The 26,018-nt window shown below is 43.7% G+C and overlaps 1 long non-coding RNA gene across 1 annotated transcript in view; it reads left to right on the top strand.

Annotated features, from left to right (window-relative positions):
* Window positions 1-2,279: 2,279 nt before the first annotated feature.
* LOC148005811 (uncharacterized) overlaps window positions 2,280-26,018 on the top strand; it is a 29,787-nt gene continuing 6,048 nt past the window's right edge. The window contains exons 1-3 of the long non-coding RNA XR_015620240.1: window positions 2,280-2,377; window positions 18,202-18,409; window positions 19,930-20,193. This is a non-coding gene — a long non-coding RNA (uncharacterized LOC148005811). The remainder of the gene's footprint in view (window positions 2,378-18,201; window positions 18,410-19,929; window positions 20,194-26,018) is intronic.

The raw sequence follows: 26,018 nt of genomic DNA, 5'->3' as shown, positions 1-26,018 counted from the left end.
AAGGGAAATAGAGTTGGAAGAGACTGGGGTCCTCACTTCTGATTTGACAGTACTGAAAGAAGAGACCCTCTGTTCTGTCCACTGGGGATGCTGCTTTCATTGTCTAAGTACTGTAGGGTTGTGATGCTCTTATTCTTCAGGCTTTCTTTCTCTTGATGTCATCTCCTGCCAAGGGCTATTCAGATGTTCAGTGATACCCTAAAGGGCTTTTTAAGTACATTATATATATATATATATATATGTGTGTGTGTGTGTGTGTGTGTGTGTACATGTATGCACATATGTGTAGATATACATTATGTGTGTATACATCTATATACATATGTGTATATATACATATATATACACACACATACACACATGTGACCACATGCCATTCTATAACTAGGTAGTAATCATTAAAGAAAAGTCTGCACAGATGCCATTGTCTTTGACAGTAACCTTGTTTTGAAATCCTGTACTTGAGTATTTATTTATGTTTATGTGTGTTCTAGAAAAATCTGTTATCTGCTCTCCACAGAATCCAAGGAAAACAAATACCTGCTCCTCCTCCTAACCCAAATGTTGGGTATGGATAAGTTACCTGAGCTCAGATGGTCAGATACCTTTCAGGGACTTGGAACATGTAAGAAGGGAAAGCTGGTATATTAACAATATATATAACAATACCAGTAATAATATATTAAATTTTAACAGTTACATTATTTTATTTTATATTATTTATACATAGTATATAATTGTCATAAGCATACATATTCTCCTGAGTTCTTTTAGTGTTGTTTGTATGTACATATGCTTAGGGCTGACCACTTGTGTGATTGGTGCCACCTGTCACCTTGTGTTTTTCCACCCATCTTCTTTGTTCCCCAAAATAACAACTCTGAGATTGAATTATTAGGAATAAATTCTTCAGCTAAATGTTATGGTTCTGTTCCCCAACTAGCTCATAGTTTAATGTCCCATCTATTCTAGTCTATGAATGCCAGATGGCTGGTTACCTGGTTCTCATCCTCATGTGTCTGTCTCTGTCAGCACTCCCAGGGCCAATCTCCTTCCTGTGCCTCACTATGTCCCAGAATTTACCCCCTCTCTGCTAGATGTCCCACCTCCTAATCCTGCCTCACCTCATTGGCCAAAGGCGTTTTTATTGACAGGTGAATGCTTTTACACAGTGCATAAGAGATTATCTCTACACACTTGGAATTGGGAGTTGATTCTCCTCAGGGACTCATGCCTGGAGAAAACTGATTCTCCCTATTAGAGGTAAACCACTAATGCAGATCTAACTTTAAAGGATGGCCTTTCCCCTTGAAATGGCTATATGTGTATGTGTATGTATATGTATATGGCACAGACAGACGTCATGTTTTAGTTGTACTCCCTAGCTTAGCAGGCTTAGATGTGAGATTGGTCAGAGGTATTTTTACCTTCTTTCTCCTGTCCCGCTGTGCTCAGTTACAGTCATGTACTGTTGCCATCTTGGAAATATTAAATATGGCTGCACAATGTGCTGGACGGAGACTTGGACTAGAAAAAATTGTCCAGAGATCACAATGGACAAGGCCTGGCATCTGTGGCTGATTGACAGATCTCTTTACAAAGTGACATGAGCAACTTGGTAAGTAAAAGCACACATCATGATAATGTGCTCGATACATACAAGTTGCAGCTCAATTAAAATTTTGACATTAAAGTATGTGAGACCATAGTTCATTTGGTAAATAAAGTGTTTGCCTTGAAAGCCTAAGAACCTAAGTTTGAACCCAAAACTCACAGATGAATCTAGGTGTGTGGGGGCGGTGGGCTGTGAAAGGTACCCTGATTCCTGGTTGAGATAGATCGAATCTCCAGAGACCCTAAAAGGGACGGCAGGCACATTCCCAGTCTCCCAGGAGACCAGGACCTTCTCATGTACCTGCAGCTCCCACAGACCCCTGTAGAAAGGTTTGAGACAGATCAGTCATGTAGGGCAATGCCTCAAGCCTCTTCTCCACAGGTCACACAGGCTCAAGACAGATCAGTCATAGAAACAGGACCATCCCCCTGAATATGTAGATGAGGTCTTCCCAAGCTCTCAGGCCAAACCAATAGGAAGTGTCTGCTGCCAGACCCTGACCCATCCTGAAACTGTATTTAAGAATCGTAGTCAAGAATAAAAGTGTGCAGGAATTATTTCATCGTCTGAGAGCTTCTGTCCTAAGAGCTGTAACATCACCTCCTGGGGAAGAGACCTGCTCTCCCAGAAATCCACCCTGCAACCCTCCTACTGCCAGCTCGTCAGTCCTCTGCTGGCTCAGCCCAGCCTGAACAACAAAAGCAGCAGCAGCAGAGAGGAACAGAACCAGCAGCTGAGGTGGAAGCAGTCACCGCTCCCTGAGTGAGTTCTACCCCCCCCCAAACCCATGCACATAGCCAGACCAGAGATCTGCCACAGGGAGCCTCCTGGGCCAAAGAATCACATAGGTGTGGTTTCACAAGTCTGTGATCTAACACTGGGAACTGGGGGGGGTGGGGGTGGGGAGATAGGAAGCTCCATGGGCTTTGCTGGTGTGAGTGAAGAGGATCCCACATTGCTCAGTGTGTAACAGCCCAGTGGGTGGATTAGGCAGTGTGACCTTGTTAGAGATGTGTCCCTGGAGGTGAGTTCTGAAGTTCCAAAAGCTTATATTAGTCAGTCAGTCAGTCAGTCTCTCTCTCTCTCTCTCTGTCTCTCTCTGTCTCTCTGTCTGTCTCTCTCTCTCTCTCTCTCTGTCTCTCTCTCTGTGTGTGTGTGTGTGTGTGTGTGTGTGTGTGTGTGTGTGTGTGTGTGTATGTCCTACCTGTGGATTAGGATATAAGCTCCAGAACCATACCTGCCTGCCCGCCACCACTCTCCCCGCCATGATGATCATGAAATAACTCTTTGAAACTGTTAGCAATTTAGAAGAAATTCTAAGAGTTGTTTTGGTCATGGTGTTTAGTGACAGCAATAGAACAGTAATTGAGACAGCTATCCAGTCAGCCTAGCCTAATTGGTGAGCTCTAGTCCAATAAGAGATCTGTCTCAAAGGGGGTAGATGGTGTTTCTGGGGCTGACACCTCAGGTTTTCCTCTGTCCTTCAAAGGCAGCTGTACACCTGTGTACACTCACCCCATAAACATGAACACACATGCCCAAAAATATAAGTAAATAGAAATGTTTACATTGGTATGGCTTAAGTTGGACTCTAAAGTGTGCTTTCTCAGTGTTAAAGTGATCCTTGCTTGGGTGACAGTATTAGACAGCGTTCATATAGCTCTCTGTATCACCGAGCAAAATCATGTCAATGTTTGTCCCCCCCTCCGCCCTAATTCCTATGAGAGTGGGAAGCTATTTTGGAGAGTTTAGGAAAACATGAGTCTAAATTTCTACAATGCAAAAAATTTGTCTTCATTTAATTAGTCCAATACTGAAGATGCTTAATGGAGCAGGAAGATTTTGGACCTAGGTCCTTGTAATATAGCATATCCAATAATAAATTCATCATCCTCCCAGAACCCTGAAAATTGCTTAATCTCTTCTTTTAGCATATATCATTATATTCTCCTCAACTTCCAAAGGCCTTCATGTGGGGATGATCCCTGATGCCTAAGTCTTCATCCTGTATTTAGGCTAAGTCCTATCGCTTTACATGGTGGCAGTTCAATTCATACCTCCCTCATCACACTCTGCCTCAACTTAAGGCCCTATTAATTTGTTGTCTGTTCAGCATAGTGTCGACCCAGTGGGGCTCCCTACCAGTCAAGTCTCTACCACAGTGTCGTGGTTTGGAAATGAACTTTCCCCTGCAAAGTTTCCTGCAGAAGGAGTGTGGTTACATTAAGCACCTCAGAATTCTGTCTTGCCATTTGGCTAGATGATCGTTGGAGAGACTCTCAGTGTTGGGGAGAAAGGAAGACCAGGAATTCCATGTTGAATACTTGAAATCTCTACTTTTGATGGAAAACAAAGGGGGTTGTTATTTATTCAGTTTATCGGGGGAAAAATACCAGGCTGGAATCCTGGGCATATTCCACGAACAGGAAAAGAATGGCTTGGTCTTTACCAGCCTTTGCCATTTGGAGTCAGAAGAGCAGTGCCTAGCTTTTTATAATACAACTGCTATCTGGTCCCTGAGTACACAATAAACCTCCATTCTGCACCGTCATTCCTTCCACCTCCCTGAATCCTAGATCTTACCCAGAAATTCCTCATTTGGAAAGACAGAGAGAGGAGACTAGAAACTGCCATGCGAGTCTCTACCCAACAGCAAACCCCTCTCCATTGCTGCCTATCGTCTTCCTCCTCCTGCTCCTCCTTCCTCCACACTCAAGATACTCGTCCCTTAAAGGATCACACATGGGGCAGGAGATAAGTGCTTGGAGTCCTAGCTACTTAGAAGGCTGGAGCAGGAGGATTTCTTGAGCTTGTGAGTTCAAGATCAGTCTGGTCAGTATAGTCAGACCTCATTTCAAAACAAAAATAGCTGTGCTTTAAAAACCCCTGAGGAAAACAATGATAAAAGTCTGCGCTATGTCATCTTGAAAAGGAACACCCCAGCAATAGACTTTACTTCTAGATTTTTTTTATTTCTCAGCTCACTCCCAGCCAACAGCACTGTTTACATGTTCTGACTGCGGCTTACAGCTGCACAATGCAATTCAGTTCAGCAAATCGCAGCCAGGCCTTGAGCCAGCCAGTACTTGAATCCAAAAGCAACACGGACAACTGCACCCATCAGGCTGGGCGGCCTTGTGAGAGACACTCTTGGCCAAGCAGGGATCACTGAAGAAGGATGAGAATACTTCTCGCCACGCCTGCCCTCAGACGAGTAGAATGTGGTCTGTAACCTTTGCAGTGGCCCCAGTATAATCCCCTGTCCCAGAGTATAAACTAGATGTAATGACTCTCTTTCAAGAATCAGAATGCAAAAGATGTTCCCGCCGTGTCGTTTCTGAGATAAGTTCATAAGTTCACCTGCTTCCATGTAGGTGTCACAGTGACAAGACTGCGCTGAACTGGCTATTGGATGGCTGTGGTGGGACTCAGAGGACTGGAAAGAGGAAACATCTGAAAACTGAAAGTTTCTTGGATGAGACCTGGCTAAATTGGTATACTGTTTGCCTAGGATACACTGGGTTCAATCACCAACACCCATAAAAATAAGGTTGGTGGTGCAGGTCTATAATCTTAGCAGGCAGAGGGGGAAAGGTCAGAAGGTCAGGTTCTGCCTTGACTACATAGAAAGTTTAAGACCAGCCTCGGCTGTATGAAACCCAGCTGGAAAGAAGGAAGGGGGAGGGGTGTTCCCTAATCGTGATTTAGGAATTTGCTGATAGTGTGAGATGTCTGTTTAATATTCTCGAAGGCCTGAGCATTGCAAAAACACCCTGCAGTGTGGATTTGCCTTTTACTCTTCTTCCGTTTTGCTAAACCGCTAGATTACCTTCCTAAGGCTCGCTGCCAAGGTCTACTCCCTCTGTGGTTACTGACCCACCCCTGAGACTGGTCACCACGGTCCAACTATCAAAATATCAAGGTCCAGCAATCAAAATTCGTTATTGTGACTAACCTGATTAAAATACCCAATGCAAACTCACCAATGCGATCTAGTTTATCCTAACACAGCCCTCCCACCTTTTCCCTCTTAAATTGAATCCCTGCAAAGCTACTTGCTGTCGTTTCTGCCCGATTCAGATTCAGACGCTTTGTCTCTGTGCCTCGCCTAATAAAAGATCACTTCGTGCTTGTGCTTGGAAGTTGGTGTCTTGAGTTTGGTCTGTGCCTAATCTGGGGTCCAGAGGGGAGTACCCCACAGTATGCGGGTCCCTTCACATCCTAACCAAAATGTCTGATGAGGACTTGGAGTTGTGGTCTGGAGCTCAAATGAAAAAAAAATCTGGACTGGAGAGTTAAATTTGGGATTGTCAATAGATTGATGTTGCTAAGCCATCAAGCAGCAGACATCATCACCATGGGCAAAGGTGAGGCGTGACCCTTAGTAAGGCTGTGACGAGGGAGCTCAAAGGAAGACAACAAAAGATGGGTGGAAATCGCTGAACGAGTGAAGTGTTTGGTTGCAGACTTGAGATCCTGAGTTTAATCTCACACCAATGGAGATATGGTAGTTCCTGGTCGTCATCTCAGCTCTGAGGGAGACAGAGGCAGGCTCACAGGGGCTCACTGGCCAAACAGCCTGGCCTAACCAGTGAGCTACAGGCCAAAGAGAGATCCTGTCTCAAAATACCCAAGGTGGCTGGCTTCTGAAGAATGATTATCAAATGAGAAATGACCACAGGCCTCCCCATTCCACATAAACATGAACACACGTGTACCCACAAGAACACATATATGTGTATGCTCAAGGAAAGCAAAGATTGAGGGATAATTGACAGGGAAGTTGAAGGAAGCCCAGGTACTCTTGTTCTTGTGGGCAGAAGGAGAAAAAAAAAGTCTCTGAAGAGGGAAGAGGAGGCCAACTTGGTCAACCACCGCTGAGAGGAAGAGAAGGCTAAGGAACAGGAAGTGGTAACAAATCTGCAAAGCTGGTAACCTTGACAGGCTAGGTCATACCATAGATCTGAGAGCTAGCATGAAACGATACCACCAAGCCCTTCAGAGAACCCTGAATTGGTTACGTTCAGTCTGACTTCATTTGATTGGTGGAGTGTTCATTTTAGAAGCGCAAAAACAAAAGTGCCATACAACATTAGAACTGAACGAATTGTTTTCCCAAAGTACCGGCCACCTTCACTGCCAGCTGACTGAAAGATCAAACACCAACTATGTCACATCTCCTTTCTTGGCTAACAGTTCCCATTTGAGCACACACATTCTCAAAGCGCTTCTGTCCAGGACTGGCATCACACCATCTAGCCTCATCCATTGACACTGTGCAAAATGCTGACAAGATGCTGAGTCACGGTGGCTCGGCCGTGTGTAACATTAGCATCCGGAGTCCCTGGAAAAGACATTTCTAGCCTAGCAAAATGCACCGCTTCAGGGGAACAGCATCCTTTGCTTTAACCTCTTCATGACTCAATAGCTTGAAACAGTTCTAGATGAATTGTGCAACAGGAGTGAATCAGCAGGACACGGTCAGATTATTCACAGTCTATTTTTTGCAACAATCTCTTCAAGCTGATGCAAAGATAAGTAGATGTGTTCTAGGCATAACTCTGACGCTTTCCAGAGATAATTCCATTAAAATAGAAGACCACAGATAAGACTTGCTTTTGTAGTGCCCTGGTAATCAGCTGGATTAGGGTCTACGAACCAACCTCACCTCTGGCCTTTGTTCAAAGACCCAGTGTGTGGCCCAAGGGCCAGACTGGAAGTTGTATTAGGTTAGCCGAGGGAAGGGCCAGAATGAACTGAGGACTACAGAAAGTCATGGAAATTCTGAGTGGTGATCTCTAGCACTCTATGTATAATTATACTACACACTCAGAATGATAATTTTTGTGGATTTCTGTTTATGAGTGAAGTAACTGTTTTGGCATCAGCCAAGTGAAATCATGATTGGCTGGATCTTTCTGGATTAAGAAATACTTGGAGACTGCACTAAGCTAATGTGACATTTAGTCAACTTTTCATTCTCTCATATTTTTCTTTTGAAAAATGTTTCAGATTTTAAAATAACAAGAAAAAAAATCAGTGATTTTAAACAACCATGTTTTAAGTATGTTTAAGTATGGCTGTAACTTAGGAAATAATAATAATTATAAATATATTTTTATTCTATTTCATGTGATGTATAGAAAATATATGTCCAATAATATTTAGAGTACCCTACATATGGTTTCATGCACATTTTCATTCTCATTGGTGATTACAAATTTTCTTTTAATAAACAGATAAACCACCATCTGTGTACTCATTCAGTTTAGGTTTTGCAATTTAACTGTGAGATATAAAACTGCCAATATCTCATTTATTTATATTTAACTCACCTTCTGATTAAAGCCTGAAGGTAAATATAGAATTTAGTTACTCAGCCAAAGTCTGTATTTATGAGGCCCCGTGTCTATGCTTCCAAATTTCCTTCCAAGTATTTTCTCCAATATTCTATCACAGGGATTCTACTCGTACGGATTCCATCACACCATATTGATGGTTTTATTGATGATAAATTAATTAGTGAAGAAAGAACCTGCACTATTTTATCCTTAATGTGAAACTTCGCCTTTTATGAGGTGTGCTTGATGCCTTGTGTGTGTTTGACATCAATAAATGTTGTCTGAATGAACCAGAGACTCTTAACAACCATGGCAAATTTCCCTTATAACATAAATATGAGTTTAAGTGTTTTAAATCACAATCTATGTCCTAAAACTTGTAAGACAATTATCATGATTACCTGTGTGGTTAAGGAAGTAAGAATGCTAATTATTTTTCTTTTCCATATTTTTATTACATTTGAGTGTGTGTCTATGTCTCTCTCTCTCTCTCTCTCTGTCTCTCTCTCTCTCTGTGTGTGTGTGTGTGTGTGTGTGTGTGTGTGTGTGTGTGTGTGTGTGTGTGTGATGGTGCATGTGCAGAGTTTGAAGGACAACATTCTTTTATTCTACCACATGGGTCCTACAGATTGAACTCAGGCTGTTTAGCTTGATGGCGAGTTTGTCTGTCTTCTGAGCCTTCTGATTAGTCAGTCCCCTTTCTAAATAGGGTGACTTGTCCTTTGAATAATGCACACATGTTCCTGTTACAAGCACGGCAGTAAAGATGATGCAGTTGCCGTTGAGGGGCTGGGAAATAGTTTAGCAATATAGAATATGTTCTGGATGCCCAAAGACCTGAGTTCCATTTTTAGGTCTACCATAGACAGTTGCCATCAAAACTGGGTCCACACACGATGACTGAGTACATATATGACATGTAGACCTAGTCGATTCTAAGCTGGAAAGAATTGGGTTCCAACTTTTTAATATAGTCACATAATTAATTAACAATAAAATTAATAATAGTTAATAATTATAACTCATGTTATAAAATTCTACTAAACCATGAAAACATGGGCAAATATCTTCAAAGGTTAGTACTGGTGGTATCCAACCTAGGAATCTTCCAGGGAAATTGAGATTTATCATTCAACTGGGCTTCTAATTCCTCTTAAAGTTATCATTAGTAGGATGATATTAGTATCCTCATGTGCTTACTCTATCCATCTCTTCTCCAAGTGTCTTCACCTAGTCACATAGTTCATCCTCAAGAGGGCAGGTGCCAGTGCCTCCTCATTTCACGGATGAAGAGACTAAGTTTGTTTCAGTCAAGAAAGCCTGAACCTAACACTGTACTCCCAGCCAATACCCATGGAGTCACTCCATGGATACTTCTTGTGTACCAGGCACTGTGCTGGCTTCTAAGAGTCCAGTGGTGCTCAGAACAGACGCCTGTTCTCTTTGAGGGTTCAGTGGGAAGAGCAAGGAATAAATATGGAAGCACATGTTGAGGTGCTAGTTATGAGAGGAACTACAGGGTGCTCTGGGGTGCTCTGAAGGGGCCCTTCCTGAGGTAAGACGACCAGCAGAGGTCTTTCTGGGAAAGTGATAATGAAGCTAAGAGCAGTTGGGACTCGTGAATGTTGATGAAGAACTGGGAGAGACTATACCAGGCTTTGAGAAGAGCTTGGCAGAGTGTTTTCTAATCCCTTGACAAGCTCTCAGAGTGAGATCCATCTTAGCCCTGGGCCTTCGGACTTCATATCCACTACATCTGCTTTAAGGTACAGATATCTGCTTTCCATTCAGTTTGACAATAAGTAGAAGATTTGTTATGAGAGTCCTTTCTCCTCGCAAATTAATAAATCCATGTTAGAGCAATCTTGAGCACATTGTCTTCCCTTCAATACTCCAAATGATTCTGTTCTGACCACCCTCATTCTTCCTAGAAATAGGTCATGTTTGGTTTAAAAGAATGATTTTTTTAAACTGACCATTGATTTAGTGAGCACTCACCCCTTCGTTGTACCGATGGGGTTTAGTGAAAAGAGAGTCCATCTGGAAGACAGTCTGAATGAAATCATGTTTGGAGTATTCGAGGAAGAAAACAGAGACCATCTTGCCTTGGCAGTCACGTGCTGAGTGACTAATGCTGGTGTTCCTTTACGAGACTGTTTTATGATAAAACTGTAGTAAACCATGCTGGCGTTTCCACACAGCCAGCATGGAAATGAAACTTACTCATAATATTTACTTCTTCTCCAGCGTGCCTTAGCAGACCCGAAACATCTGAACTAACAAAAGTCCTCCAACTTCTAATATGTCCCAGCTGCTCTGAGGATTGTGTGTGTGCCTGTGTGTGTGTGTGTGTGTGTGTGTGCCTGTGTGTGTGTGTGCCTGTGTGTGCCTGTGTGTGCATGCCTGTGTGGAGGGGATTTCCTTGTATTTATTCATTTATGTGCCCTTTGCAGTAGGGCAAGTTCCGTTCAACTGGAATTCGATGTGCCTTTACTGAGCATTTGTTTTATGTAGAACATTGGCTTGTGTCTAAAATGTCTTCCAAGCAGTGCACAGCTGAGAGCCATGAAAGATGAGATTGTATATTGTTTAGGGACAGTGATATGACCGAGTGGTATTTTCACAGTCAACAATTCATTTTTCTGCCAGTACAGAATGCCACGTTATTAACAAGTGGGTATTATCTGGCAACTGTCATGAAAAGATACATTTGTGTAACTGTTCTCTATTATTAATTGTTTATGAGCAGCTGGTTGGCTTTCAATATTACAGAGATAAAAATCATCAGTGGCTCTATGGCATTTAGTTCTTTATTTTTTACTTGTGATCTCCAAGTTGGGAGAACAAAGCAAATCAGGTCATAAATGTCTCAGATTTGGGGGAAAAAAAAGGTAGGAGGTGCAAGAAAAACCTATTCCTTGTCTTTCCCACCTCTTTCCTAAACAGGAGCGTTTATTCAAGAAACTGAACTTAACTCTGGGGTTACAGAGATGGGCAAGTCTCTAAGCAAGAAATCTGCACCCTGGCCAAGGAGGAGAGTGATGACATCAACCATTAAGAATGAGTGCGGGGGGGGGGGGGGTTGGGGATTTAGCTCATCGGTAGAGCGCTTGCCTAGCAAGCGCAAGGCCCTGGGTTCTGTCCCCAGCTCCGGGGAAAAAAAAAGAAAGAAAAAAAAAAAGAATGAGTGCAGGGCTTGGGGATTTAGCTCAGTGGTAGAATGCTTGCCTGGCCAGAACAGGATCCTGGGTTCTACCCACAGCACCAGAAAATGACCAAGATACGGTGAGCTGGGGACATAGGTCAGTTGATGGAGGGCTCATCTAGAAAACGTAAAAATCTACCTTCAGCTCTACAGAAGCAGGGAGTGTGTGCACTCCTAGCAAAAGGAGGTGAAGACAGGAGGATCAGAAGTTCCTCTGCTAAGTAATAAGTTTGAGTCAATCCTGGGATGCATGAGACCCTGTCTGGAAAGGGAATAGATGGGTGATGAGGAGGGAAGAAGGGGGAGGGGACAGTGTCAGAGAGGTGGGTTGGGAACACACGGGACCCAGGGAACATGAGAGCAATCTGAGGATGCTCGCAGAGGTTAGTGTTTGAGCCTCGAAGGCACCAACTAGGTACATTGGTGGTCAGGATAAGAACTAAGTTCCCAGGAAGTGGATTCCATAGGGTGCAGGGATATGAGAGCTATTCTTTATGATTTTTCTTTCATTTTGTGCCTTTCTGTGGCTGCCAAGTAAAAGCAATGTGCCAAAGGATGCAAAGGAAAAAAATAAAAGAGAAGAGATCACTTTGGCTAGTAGAGGGAGATGGGCACCTGACCCAGAAAATGGTGGCCTAACGACATCTATATAGAGCAATAAGGAATCATCTAAATCCAGGGATCCCTGTCATTCATCACAGGGTTGAAGAGGCCTACCAAGAGAACGTTGTTCAATACTGACTTGCCTCAGGGAGCAAATCATTTCAAAACTCAGTAAGGCGTTCTGAATGTTGAGAACTTGAACCAGCAGATCATAGGAAAGGCTCCACTGTCCACCAGGCCTCACTCCTGCGTCTGCCTGTGACAGACAGGACAGGACTCAGAAGTATTACTCCAGAGAGGCCCTAGTCGTAGATGGCACTCCCAGGTCTAAGGCTGGGCACCTGTTGGCAGGGCTGTCACAGGTCTAGGACACTAACCTCAGAGTGCTAAGGGTGGTGGTGTAGGGTGACGATAGGAATGGGATCCAAGGTTACACCATCAGGCACACAGTGTGCAAGCTGTGAGAGACAGTCTTGAGACACTGCAGAAGGGGCTCACATGCCGTGACTGCCCACTCCCACATCCCTTTGCATGCCTCATGGGTCAGCTGAGACCTCATTAGATCAGCTCAGGAGTGGGACACTTGCCACTTCTGGGTTCAATCTCCAACAACAACAACAACAACAACAACAACAACAAATTAGAAAAAAGCAGAAACAAGTCTTTAATTATGTGTAAATAAGCAAACAAAAATCTAGTTTCCAATGCAGACACTCACCACTGCTATACTGTGTGTGTGTGCATGTGCACACACATGCATACACACACACACACACACACACACACACACACACACACACATTTTCTTCGCTACTAATCTCCAGACCCTTCGCCCTTCCATTTTCAAGACCTGCTTTGGCATCAAGACCCTGTCTCTCGTTAATGATGCTGAGGCTTCCAGTTTCTACTTCCTTGGGAACTAAAGCATATCACATGATCACGTGACCAGGGTGAGCCAGAAAGATTCTTCATGCAAAAGCAAAACAAAGTGTTGCTTTAGGGGTTCATTCATTGTGGTGAGTGGCAGCAGCAGAGTCTGGGGAAATGGCCATGGTGACAGGAAGTCAGGGAGCCCAGTGGCTCCTGGACCACTTTCTTGTTTTTCGCGCATACTTCTAGTTTACATATTTAGGCTTGTGGTTGATTTCTTGCGCTTCGCACTCTTCTAGAAAATTCTTCAGAGCTGGTGTTGGTTGTTGCCGGTGAGAGTTGCGGGTCGTTTTGGGATTTTTGTTTGTTTTAAGCTCTACCCGATGCATCAGGTGCCATTCTACAGATAGAATTTTCATAGGCATAGAAAGTTGTTGTTATAACTCCTGAAGGCCCAGCACTGGGTTCTGCTCAAAGTGAAGCTCAAGTGATTGGCATTTAGCTAACATGTATTATTTATATGTACGCCATGTATTGTGCCCACTCATTGGTCACAGATGATCTCCCAACAGCCTCCTTGGCATCACCCACGTTCTGCGTTCGTGACTGATCCTTCACCCTCCTGACAGAAATCTGTCATGGCTTACCTACTGGGCCTTGCACCCCATCTCACAGCTGAACCAAGTTTAGAAGGTGACCTATTTAAATGCTCGGTGCAAGCAGGCTTTGGTTCTACCGTTGAACGTAAGTCAGTTGTAGCTTGCACATGTGGGTGTCACGTGGCCTTAGTCAGACCCTGTCAGGGCTCAAAGAGGGTCACGCTTGATTTACGTGTTCTTGATAGCACTTAACTTTTTACTTGGATTTAGAGATGGCTCTACACACATCAATCAAGGGAGCTGTTTTAAAGTCTTTCTTCTCAGCTGTCCCCGGTGCCAGATTGTCTAACAAATAGAGGGATAGACAGATGTAATTTGTGGCTTGCGGAGACAATTCTGTGTCATGCAGCAGGCCAGCTGGTGGCACAACCCACAGCGCAGTCCATGCCTGACTCACAGGCAGTAAGCAGGCTTCTATTCTAACTCATACCCAGATGGACGTTCAACTCCCCCACACGTCAAGTAATGAAGGTTTGCTGCAGAAAATCAACTTAAACATTTGTTTAAAAGTTGACAGCTGAACTTGGCCTTGTACCCTAACATGCTTTTGCATAGCACGCTGTTCTTACTGGATTAAAAAATCAACGTCCATGATAACTTGCAAAACAGAACGGGCAAAATAATAAGCAGGATATGTGATATCTGTACCAGGCACACATAAACAGACATTCCGGTCCCAAGTAGGTCAATAGGATTACAGTGCTCCTCTCATGAGAATAACCAGGACTTGTATGCAAATCAAGCTCATACATAAACATCAGGAATGAGAGAGCCCTGTTTTCTAACAGAATTTAACGGTAAATATTTGTCACGGGGCTTACAACTGGCTACTAACTACAGTGCACAAGAAAGCTTATTTAGAGTAATATTTTAAAAGAAAGGAAAAAGACTGTATAACACAAAGAACAAAGGGTAGGAAAACTATAGAGCGACAGGAAATCTCTTTCTCAGGGCCCAGAAAGCAGCAAAAACTAAATCTAGATATGGAAATGAGGTTAGGGTTGGTGCACTTTGGTATATGAAGCCCAATTAACAGCTACTTCTGTGACAAAGAGCCTGGCCCTGACCAACTACTAGTGATAAATGCCTTATTTCTGATGTTCTTTAGCTTCATCTTGACAATGGAGCTAAATCGAAAGCACTAATAGCCCCCAGTCTTCCCAGCAGGCCCTTGGTGCCTGCGCACTCAACGACCTCCCAGCATGATTGTCAGGGTCTAGTACAACCTGAAGCCTTGGCCTTATCCAGATGTGTCACAGTTTTGTTAGCAACATCTGGGTCCCTAGGACATCCTACTGGGTAACCGGGAAATTTGGGTAGGAATGGGTTGGTAACCTTCATACTTTATAAAATCAGGACGGCTGCTAAAAGAAGCGAAGCTCTCAGCCAACCATTGAACTGGGAACAGGGTCCCCATTGGAGGAATTAGAGAAAGGACTGAAGGAGTTGAAGGGACTTACAACCCCATAAGAACAACAATATCAACCAACCAGAGCTCCCAGGGACTAAACCACTACTCAAAGAGTACACATGGAGACACCCATGGCTCTAGGTGCATATGTAGCAGAGGATGGCCTTGTTGGGCACCAATGGGAGGAGAAGCCCTTGCTCCTACCAAGGCTTGATGCCCCCAGTGTAGGGGAATGTCAGGGCGGGGAGGCAGGAGGGAGTGGGCAGGGGAGGGGGAGAGTAGGGAACACCCTCATAGAAGCAGGGGGAGCGGGGATAGGATAGGGGGTTTCCAGAGGGGAAACCAGGAAAGGGGATAACATTTGAAAGGTAAATTTTAAAAAATCCAATTTAAAAAAAAAAAGAGAAAGCAAACAGGCAAAAACATTTAATTTAGAAATAAGGAAATAAAAGCATACACACATACACACATAATTGGAATTATAATAAACCAACAAAGACCAGTAAAAAAAATTAAACAAAGCAATATAAGATTAAAAGTCTATAAAGAAGAAGGAGGAGGAAGAGGAAGGAGAGGAAGAAGAAGAGGAGGAAGAAGAGGAGGAAGAGGAGGAGGAGGAAGGGGAGGAGGAGGAGGAGGAGTGGCAAAGCTGTGAAAGGCTGGAGTACTGCCCCACTATTAGCCAGCTGCATGGTACACCCAGGAGAACTGTTGGGAGGCCTGTGGACCTAAGCAAGCTGTACCCTGTGAGAAGTTGAAGCACAGCTGTGCACGTGCCTAAACTCTATTTCTCAGGTAGTTTAAGTAAATGTCTCTGAAACATGCAGCATGACCCGTGGGCACCACTCTCTGAGTCTGTGTGAAATGCACCAGGCATCAGAACCTTCTCAGGAAGCCTGAGCTGAGGAGCAGGGTCTTTGTTGATGCCAGGGTCCAGTCATTCACTGGGATTTCAGGATCTGAGTAATCACATGAATGTGTGCAAGGGCGGTAGAGAGTGGGCCTGGGGGTGGCTGAGGAGTTGGTTTTGCCAGGAAGGAAGTGGTGTATAGGGGTGTACTTTGCTCTGTAACTGCTTTGTCAACCTTGTTTATCTCAGAGAGAAACTCTGACCCAGATGACACAGGCCAAATGGGACGTAAATTGACCTGATTCACCTTTCAAAACTAAACGTAGGAAACTAAGTATTCTAATGATAATTATTGCTGTCAATGGGATGAACAAACCCTCGTTCATAGGTGAAGATCGTAGAAATGTTTGTGACAGAACCTCACCACATAGCCCGGGCTGACCTGAACTTCTCATGTAGACCAGGCTGCCCCAGAACTCACCGAGATCTGCCCGTGTTAAGGACTCTGTAAAACACAGATGTGCAGGTTTCCGTCTTTACTTTTACTGTCGTGAGTTAAATCTGAACTGTCACCTTACACATTTGTGATGCCTGGTGTCCATGTTATGGTGTTATTTTGAATTTGATCCCACAAAGCCATAACACGTGTGGTCTGAAGCCTGGGGTTCCCTGAGAGGCCTTTGGAAAAGGTAGGGAACATGAGGAGAGCCCTCTAAACTGATGAAAAGATTGGAGGTTTCAATCACTCTCGAATGTACAAGCTACCAGGTCCTTTTCTGTAATCAATTTGAAATAATTCCTTAAGTTCTAAGAACATATCCTATAAATATTAAATGTGTTCCTTACAACTAGGGAATTAGCAGAAGGATGTCCAGGAAGTACTATTCACGAATATAAGACATTGGGAATAACCTGTTTCCTGTTAGCATGCCATTTCTAAGGCAAATTATAATACATGCATACAGACCTAGCAAGTCACGTTGTTGAGAAAGATGTAATGAGGCAGTAATCTGTCGATAATGGAGTGTTGGCTTTTGAAACCCTATCTAGTAAACGCCTGTAGATTCCATTCTCATCAAATACATTTATGTGATGTTTGGCAATGTTAATATTTGTTTCTTATCAAATTATGCTTTATTTTCTCAAATTTTACAACCCATATTTGGAATGAAAATAGCAACTGTTAATCATTTTCAATTTATGTTTCTGAATTTTAGGCAGCCAACTAGGGATTCTTCAGGTTGGCGGCGCCCTCTGCTGATCAGTGTGTACACAGACCTTCAGAGACAGGAAGCCAGTTATTTATCAAAACCAAACTAAAAGGATTAAGAAGAAAAGTAGGGCAGAAGCAGGAATCCCATGGAAGATTGATTTATTTTAACCATTGCACGGGGCACCACTAAAACTCCTCAGAACAGCTGAGCGTGAGCTCAATCTTTTATCCTTTTGCTGGGCCTCATTACTGGACCATCTTCAATTCACAGTCACCCCTTGCTATGGAAGCCCTCAGAGAGAGAATGGGAGTTACAGACAAGAGTGCAGGCAAGAGAGCAAGTTGTAATGGCCAGTAGGTCCAAGGCCTAGAGTAAAGAAAGAGAACCAAGTAAATGACGTTTGTGTGGGAAGAGGTGGGTCTGACTGGCTCAGATGTGAGATCATAAGTTGGGGAGGAATCTTTAGCACATGTAACTGGAAAAGAAGGCACTGATAGATCATTTCTGTTGGGTGGGACATCTGACACAAATAAGTATGCCAATAGCTTAGAGAAGCAATAAGGGTCCTTATCACTGTTTATTTATTGAAGGTAGCCTATATTTTCCATTCACAGAGATATAATAAACAATTTGCCAAATATTTTCTCAATTGCAGGCACACTGTGCTTACCATGATTCTCAAACCTATTCATCTTGCTAGTGAAGGCATCCAGCTAATGCATTAGTACAAATGCACAATGAACTCGTCCATAGTCAATAAGAGCTTTACCGTGGTTTGAAAGAGGATGCCCCTAACAGCTTCATGTATTTGAATGGTTGCTTCCCATCTAGGCTGTTTGGGAAGAATTGGGAAGCACAGCCTTGTTGGGGGGGGTGGCCTTGGAGAAAGTTTGTCACTAGGGGTGGCTTTTGAGGTTTCAAAAGCCTACACCAGGCCTTGTCTTGCTCTTTCTGCCTCCCGCCTGCAGATCAGGGTGTAAGGTCTCAGCTGCTGCTCCAGCACCATGCCTGCCTGCCTGCCACCATGCTCTGTGCCATGATAGCCATGGACTCGGCCTTTTGAGTAAGCAAGTTCCCAATTAAATGCCTCCTTTTCTATGTAGCCATGGTCATGGGTTTCTCTTCACAGCAGCAGAGCACGGGTGAAGCTTTATCTTAGCATCTCTGGCATCCATTCTACAGCCGTAGAGAGGTCCCAGGTCACCATTGTTATAATGGCCCTACAGAGCACACTTTAATTTTTATGGAAGGTTTAGGCATATTTATGTATTTGCCGTCCCCTGCGCCCTTACTAGCTCCAAATATTAGTGAGGTGGTTTTGTACCTCGCCAACTTGATCCCTCTGTATGCAGATGCCACAGATGCCGCCGCTCATCTGTTATGGAGAGCTGCTTTTTTAGAATTCTCAGCTGTCTGTCCATTTACTTTTACAGAAAGGATAAGTGTGTGCCTGTATTAGGAGTAGATCTGAGGCTGAAGACGTGGCCAGCTCAGTTGGCAGAGGACTTGCCTGGTATGCACGAAGCCTTGGAGTCCATCCCCACCACAGCATCAAACTAAGGCTGATGATGACACAGACTCAGAATTCCAGCACTCAGGAGGAGGCAGGAGGATCACAAGTTCAAGGTCCTTGACAGTATGGTGAGTTTGAGGCCAAGGATATGCCCAGCCTTCTCTCTCAAAGACAGATAGAGAGACAGGCAGGCAGAGACAGGGGCAGAGAGTAGGCTTGTGCAAACACACACACACACACACACACACACACACACTATTAATACTACATAAAGGCCTAGTCTGTTTCTATGGCCTCTATGGCAGAATTTACTGTGAAGAATCTTGGTCAGCTCTGTTCACTTTTAAAACTATACAATACTGGGACTGGACAGGTGAATCAGGGGTTAAGAGCAGTGGCTGCTCTCTCAGAATACCCAGGTTCAACTCCCACCACCCAGCTAACAACCATCTCCAGTGCCAGGGAATCCAGTGCCCTCTTCTGGACTTCTCGACATCAGGCACTTGCACGGTGCAGTGTGCAGCTAAAACATGCATGCACATAAAAACATGCATGCACATAAAAACAAGTGAAGAGTAAATAATAAATGAAAACTGCACAGTGCTGTAAGCAGGTGAGGCTGAGCCTTGACATTCCTGACCCAGGGCCTGACGCTAGAGCTAGAGCAGGAGGGAAGAGGCGGCAGGGGGTGATCGCCTCCGTGTGGAACTTCCTCATGCACATGGCTCTACAGCTGGGTGGTCTGATTCTCATAAAGCCACTGGCAGCACATGTAGAATGGGAATCGTATGAAAACGTACGACATGAAGAATCTGTTTGCTGCTCTTGGCCAGGAGAGGCATAAGACTCGGCGTGACTGATCATAAAGGTTCTACTTGTTAAGAACACGTTGGCCATGGTAACTGAGGATAGCTAGAACATAAACCTAATCCGGGAGGACAAGAAGATCTTGTCCTCACAGTGTGTCCTTAAACCTAGGCTATTCAGCCTCCGTGAATGTGACTATAAACATGTTTAATGCCATTTTAGCAAGTGTGTACCATAAGGGGACTTATATCCAAGTTGATACTGACTTCATGGTCATCTCTGTTACATCTTCAACACTGTCCAAGGAAGAATATTTGTGAAATAAGTAATTAGACCTGTTTCATGGAAGTCAGCATACACTCACAAGGACATTTACGTTCAGACCCAACAGTCTATATTTTTAATTATTGATGAAGTAAAATATGTTTCCCAGTAATAGTTGAAAACACTAAAATGTATCATGTACAAATAGGTTCTGGAAAATTTGAAGAAGCCAAGGAAGTTGTAGGAGCAGAAATTGAGGCCTCCCGATCTATGTTCTAGAGGTAAACATTGGAAGGAGAACAAATGAGCTACACAAATCTCAAAACAACTTCCATATGTAAGTTTCATATTTTCCATACACTTAGAAAAAGTGAAGAAAAAGCATCCCTGAACTCTCTCACAGTAATGAGGAAAATACTTGGGAAGAATGCTAAGTCTTGAATCTGAAAGTCCCTCTTGTGGTTGAACATTTGGTCCCCAGTTGGTGGCACCTCTTTGGGAAGTTGTGGATCCTTTGAGGCATAGACCACACTGGGCCTCGGTTCTAGCCCATGCTTTCTGTCTCTTGGCCTACCAGGATGTGAACAAGCTGAGCGACCAGTTCCCACTGCCATCAAGTCCTTCAGTCCGTCAGTGCCTTCTTCCCCACTGTGATGGACTAAAACTGCCGGACTTAAGGAATGGACCCTGCTTCTGGCAGCTACTCACAGTGGCAGATACAGAGAGAGAAAAGAGTCTGCAAAAGTGTTGAGACAAGGAAGGAGGCAGCAGGTTCTGAGGTGTACCAACTCAACCAAAGAAAATGACCTTAGGGGTGAGATGCTGAAAAGAAGTGTCCATGGTAAGAAAGACTTGACAATGGTCACGTGGTAAGATGAGTCCGTTGTGAGGGGCGTGTCTTTAGGAGAGATAAAGGATAAAGAGATGGGAAGGGCCCTCTAGTTGGAAATTCCCTGAGAATGGGAAAAAGAAGCAAAGTCTAGGGGTTTCAGAACCAGGAGAAGAGGACATCAACAAGTCAGAGAACTCACATCCCTCTCCACCCTCTAAAGCAAAGCAAAAGCCACCCAGGAAGAGGTTACCCCTTAGACTTTCCTTCGGGGAGGTAGAGTGACTAAAGAAAGCACTACAAAGAGGAGAATTTATATATTTTTACTGATGTGCTCATACATTTTGGGGTTATTTAACTACTGTATCCCTTTTTTGTGTTTGCAGATTGTTTTCAATTAATAATAAGTCAGGAATATGATAAGAACAGTTATTTCAGGGATAATTTTTACTGTGGGGGCTTAAATAGGTTTGGCCCCATAAACTCATGTGCTTGAATGCTTGGCCCATAGGGAATATCGCTATTAGGAGGTGTGGCCTTGTTGGAGTAGGTGTGGCCTTGTAGGAGGAAGTGTGTCACTGTGAGGATGGTCCTTGTGGTCCCCTATACTCAAGCTATGCCCAGAGTGGCCGTCCCCTTCTGACCAAGATGTAGGTAGACTCTTGGGTCCTTCAGCACCATGTCTGCCTGCAAACTACCATGTTTTCTGCTATGATGATAATGGACTAAACCTCTGAACCTGTAAACCAGCCCCAATTAAATGTTTGCCTTTATAAGAATTGCCTTAGTTAGGGGCTGGGGATTTAGCTCAGTGGGAGAGCCCTTGCCTAACAAGCTCAAGGCCCTGGGTTCGGTCCCCAGCTCCGAAAAAAAGAAAAAGAAAAAAAAAAAAAAAAGAATTGCCTTAGTTATGGTGTCTCTTCACAGCAATGAAACCCAAACTATGATGCTTACTAAAGCTTTTCCCTGTCACTTTAAAATAGCTCTAATTTATGAACACTAAGGTGTAATTTTAAATCTACAGTCCAACGAGCTTCAAACACATTCACAAATGTGTAAGCAACCAACAGCCAAGAAACAGGAATGACTCTCATGATTGATACTCTGCTCCCAACCTAAACCCCAGTCTTCTGCTCTCTGTGGTAGAACCATGACCTTTGCTTCAAGGTGGTAGAAGTGTGAGTGATCCCTGTACAGACCACAGTGTCTACGTTCTTTCCGTGAAATATGCTTCTGGCAATCACATACGTCACTGGGAGCAATCAGAACTGGCTATTTCACCTAAGTATTTTCGTAAGACGAGGAAGTCAAGTTAGCTCAAATATTGAGTGAGTGTTCTATTATGCAAATGTGGTATCAGCATAAAGTTATCATTATATAAACTAAATCTTGTTAGATTTAAATATTCTTTTGCTGGTGATAAGTCTATAGGATATGGAATTATGGTTAGGAGACATTTTATTTTTTTTCCAAAACGTATAAAATAAGAAGCAGGCAAAGCAGTTCTAGAGGAAAGCACTGCTTGGATCGTCAATGTCTTGTATATGTTGTATAGTGTTTGCATTCACAACTGCTTTCAAATGCACATCAAGTCCCACTGTACCTACCAAGAATGAGAAGAAGAAATTGCTAATGTTTGTGAAGGACAAATGGGAAATACTGAGTACGAAAAGAAATTAAGCTGTAAGACACTGGAAGGTTGGAATGTAATGGCGGCCTAGGGAAGATCTGAGACACTTCCAGGCTGAAGGGAAGCAGCATCCCAGAAGGACTTCAGAAACAAGAGCGGCCTTACTGACTCAGCGGCAAGGACTCAGTTTAATATCACCGCCTACATTCCTTGGGTGAGATCTGAATTACAGAAAAGCTGGGAGTAGATAGAAGCCAATGTCTGGAAGGTTTGCTCTCACACCCAGATGAAGGACCAAAAGAACTCAGCATGGACTCTCCTAGACCCAGGCCACAGAGGCGGCCAGTTCTGACACCAGCTTGCAGAAGATACTCAGTGATGCTTCCTGTTAAGTGAATATCTTCCTACAGCACAACACTGAGAGTTTAGATGTGAAGATTATGAATACTAAACTACCCTTAGTATTCATACAACTCATAAGATTATGAATGAATGATACAGTGTGTTATTTATGTGACTTCTACCTAAAGAGCACAGGAGAAAACCAACACCATCAATCACTTTGTAAGTCAACAACCAAGAGCCATTTCCAAAGAGAGCACAGACATGTGCTCTCTCTCTCTCTCTCTCTCTCTCTCTCTCTCTCTCTGTCTCTCTCCCTCTCCCTCTCTCTCTCTCTCTCTCTCTCTCTCTCTCTCTCTCTCTCTCTCTCACACACACACACACACACACACACACACGCCATTCATCAAGGACTTTACTGCACAAACACACACACACACACCACACCACACACACACACACACCACACGCACACACACATACCACACACACACACCACATACGCACACACACCACTCAAACACCACACACACCACAAACATACCACACACGCATGCACACACGCACACACACACACCACACACACATACACACCACACCACACACACATGCCATTCATCAAGGACTTTACTGCACACACACACACACACACACAAACACATACCATTCATCAAGGAATTTGCTGCACATAAACACACACCACACACACACACCACAACCATTCATCAAGGACTTTGCTGCACACACACAAACACACACACACCACACACACACACAAACACATACCATTCATCAAGGAATTTGCTGCACATAAACACACACACCACAGACACACCACACACACACCACACACACCACACACACACCACACACACACACACCATTCATCAAACACTTTGGTGCACACACACACACCATTCATCAAGGATTTTGCTGCACACACACACACACACACACACACACACACACACACCATTCATCAAGGACTTTGCTGCACACATACACACACACACACACCATTCATCAAGGACTTTGCTGCACACACACACACACACACACACCATTCATCAAGGACTTTGCTGCACACACACACACACACACACACACACACACACACACAAATGCTGACTAATAGTGTGTCTATTGCATCTTCTATTAGTTCAGTTTACCCTCCTAATGTGGGAGAAGACGGGATGCACCTGACCTCAGGAACTGCTCTTGAATTAGATCATGTCTAGGAGGAAAACACCAATGGCATTCATTCTCCACCAACAGAAACTTGCTTTTTATTTTGTTTTACTTACTTTATTTTGTTTACTTTTCCATTTTCCCCCCTTTTCTTTTGAAGTCTTTCAGCTCCTAGCGGATTGACCACTGGAGGGCAGCAGAGACAAGATTTTAATAAACCAGTTCTCAGCGCACTTTGTTCTTGGACTTACCCTATTCGACAATTTCATTAACCTCCGACAACATATTAGCTGGTGTCTTCTGGATTCCAGAACACCGAGGCAAGTTTCCAAGGGGGTGCCTTCGAGTAAGAGAGACAGAGAAGTAGGTGGCCCCTTCTGTTGGGAGACCGTCAAAGGGACACCCCCATAAGCCTTTGTGTCCTAGAGATTTTCCTAAGAAAACATTCACAGCTGAAACAACGTGAGGATAAGGAGGAGATGGGGATAAACCGCTGAGAAGAGAACAAACGTTGGGCAGAACAGAAAGGTTTAAAAACCCAGATTGTGAGCTTAGAGGGGAGGCCGAGCCACCGAAAGGAGTGCCGGAAACCACGTGAAGATGTTCGGACTTTACCGCGAAAACACCATTTTAACTTTACAAAGCCAACTGTGGCCAGTGTGTAAAAAAGATGGGCCAGAATGGAAAATATTGTAGGAGATAGACCGATCACACCCAGAAAATGATGGTGAAGTTAAAAAGTCTCGATTCAGTCCAGAAGCTGATTCAGAATCTAGGTTTGGCAGGTTTTGAATACATTTCCAGAAGTGGTTTGGGGTGTGTTCGTAAATAGCCAACAGTTCCGTCTGGACTTTCCTGGGGAGACTACTGGACTGTTGCTATTCATTCAGCCACAATGTCAGCACCACTGTCTGGATGTCACTTACGGATACGTGCAAATTAAACCCTACGACGTTGAGTTCTACGTGTTTAAAACATGCACTCAAAAAGCACTTTATCTTTCACTACTGCTGAGAAAAACTGCAAATGCCTGGTGTTTCTCTAAGATAGCTTTCCATTTCAATGGGAACGTATTGACTTTATTGGAAACGTTTTAATTTAAAAAAAAAAAAAGTACCTTAGTTTTAGGTGTGTGGGTGTCTTGCCTGGACCATGAACACGCAGTGCCCTCAGAGGCCAGAAGAGGGCGTAGATTCACCTGGAACTGGAGTTAAAGACCTCTGTAAGCTACCTGATCAGTGCTGAGAATTGGACCTGAAGCCTTTAGAAGAAAAGCCAGCGCTCTTAAACCCCTGAGCCGTCATCTCTCCAGCCCCACAGATTTATTCTGCTGGTAGAGCTGCTTCTGTTTGTGAACTTCCCTTTGACAAATGGTCTTGCTTATCTAGTCGTTTACTGAACAACTGCTTACTCATGAAATACGCAAGGTACCGTGCAAGTTCATCAAGGTTTGCAATTCAGCGTATAAAACCACATCCCCGTGTTTTAAAGAAAAACAGTGCCTTGGTGGTACGTATAATACCTAAAATACTCGCTCCTTGGGCAAATTACAAACATAGGTCTAGGGAAAACTTGAATGGGAAATGTGATTATGAGGGAAGGTCTGCGCCGCCGTGTGCTTTTTGATTAATTCATCTGCTGCTTATTAAGAAACGGGCTGCAAGGGATGGAAATCCTTCTGATGTGTTTTCTTTAACAAACTTCCCTGAAGGAACTTCAGAACTTCAGGGTCTGGGAGGGGGAACTTGGTGAACATGCCAAATACTAGAGCAACATGTGGTACAGAGATTTTAGGCTGGGAAGAAGCTACAGTAAAGTTAGAGCAGTAAGTCAGGAAAATATTTTGAGCCTACAGATATTCATATTTCAGGGTGATCACTTGGTATCCGTGATGTTCATTTAAAACTGTTTAACTGGGCCTCGCCAAATTTTATCTTCAGTCACAAGCTGGCTGCTATGAGTTGCCAGGAAGATATAGAAAGGGAAAAAAACAAATTAGGCAAATGGCATTCCTTCAGGGATGTTTCGAGATGTAAATAATAATTGTTGACACATAATTATCAAAAGCACATGATTGCTCCCACAGCTAGATAGCTCAAATCAAAATATATCACAATGTTCTGAGCCAAAAGTGAAAAAAAAAATAAACACTGTAAGTTGAAAAGGGCTTTATTGTGTACCTAAATTCATTCAGAACATTCCCTACCAACTTAGTTACATGAAAGCACATTTGAACAGGCCTTAAAGAACAGCCAAATCCCTACTGACACAGTGGGGTTATTCTTTCAAACTGCATGTGCTTAGTGGGTGAAATTATCACATGATCCGTGGACACAGAGGATTCTGGATGGCACCTGGATTAGCTAATGCAGGGGGTTGTCATCTGGAATATCAGAAGGGAATTCTCCATAGATGAATAATGGTCAGGGAATGGATGGATCGGAAGGTAGAAGGATTGGCGAGAATGACAGCTACAGCTTTTGATTCATCAACCCTGAGATACTCACAGCCCAGTGGAGGATAGATACAGATTGCGAATGTTTAAACAGAATGGAGGTTTCTGTCTCATGAATATTCATGGGGGGGACAACGGGAACCTAGAAATGGGAGTCTTCACTGAGAGCCTTCATGTGCTGAGGAGAGAAAGCTGGGAGACCAGACAGAGGCAGAAGATGCT

The sequence above is a fragment of the Rattus norvegicus genome, chromosome 5, assembly GCF_021556685.1.
Source record: "Rattus norvegicus strain SHRSP/BbbUtx chromosome 5, alternate assembly SHRSP_T2T, whole genome shotgun sequence".
NCBI classification, from domain to species: Eukaryota; Metazoa; Chordata; class Mammalia; order Rodentia; family Muridae; genus Rattus; species Rattus norvegicus.
This window is presented reverse-complemented; position numbering and strand designations above follow the sequence as displayed.